This window comes from Tiliqua scincoides, chromosome 4 (assembly GCF_035046505.1).
Source record: "Tiliqua scincoides isolate rTilSci1 chromosome 4, rTilSci1.hap2, whole genome shotgun sequence".
Classification (NCBI taxonomy): Eukaryota; Metazoa; Chordata; class Lepidosauria; order Squamata; family Scincidae; genus Tiliqua; species Tiliqua scincoides.
The window spans coordinates 34,095,511-34,096,221 of NC_089824.1; positions in this window are offsets into that span (position 1 = coordinate 34,095,511).

The window sequence follows — 711 nt, forward strand, 5'->3', positions numbered from 1 at the left end:
CAAAGCCTTCATAAGCATCCAGTGATCTTTCCTCCAAAGGAAAGAGTATCTGGATGGCAGTGGCTCAGCAATTTTTTACTACTTGGGGAAGTGGGGGTGCAATCTTAACGTGCCCTTGGGCCTGCGCAGGTCCCTTGCGCCGGCCCAGGAGGGTCGCAAACGTGCCGTAAACTCTCCTTGAGAGTCAACTGGGCCAGCGCAGGGAATCCAGCCTCCATGCTGACCTCGAAGGAGAGGGTTATGGCAGCAGAGCTTGGTTGACGCAAGGGTCTGGCAAGGGTGGGAAGGAGGCAGGAGGGAGGCGTTCTGGGGTGGGGAGGAGACAGGCGGAAGGCGGTCGTGGGGGTGGGCGGGGAGTGGGAGGCGGGGCTGGAACCTGGCAGACATGCCGGATCCTATTGCCCATTCCTGAGCAGCACGGAACGGCTGCAAACCACTCTGCTCTCCTTGGACATGTGCTACTTCCAGAGGTGGCGCAAGTTTGAGGATTGCTGATTGCAATCCCCATTGGGGCTGCGGTGGATTACCTGATGGTAAGGGGAAGAGTTTCCCTTAGCTCCAGCTGAGCCACTTTGGGCTCCTGTCTTGTGCTGGATACAGCGCTGCACATCTTTAAACTGCCATGTTGATTAAATTCCAGTGCACGGACATCAAGCATGTACAAGTGAGGAAGAAAGTCCAGCTCTGTCCATTTATCCTGAATTGCTTCCT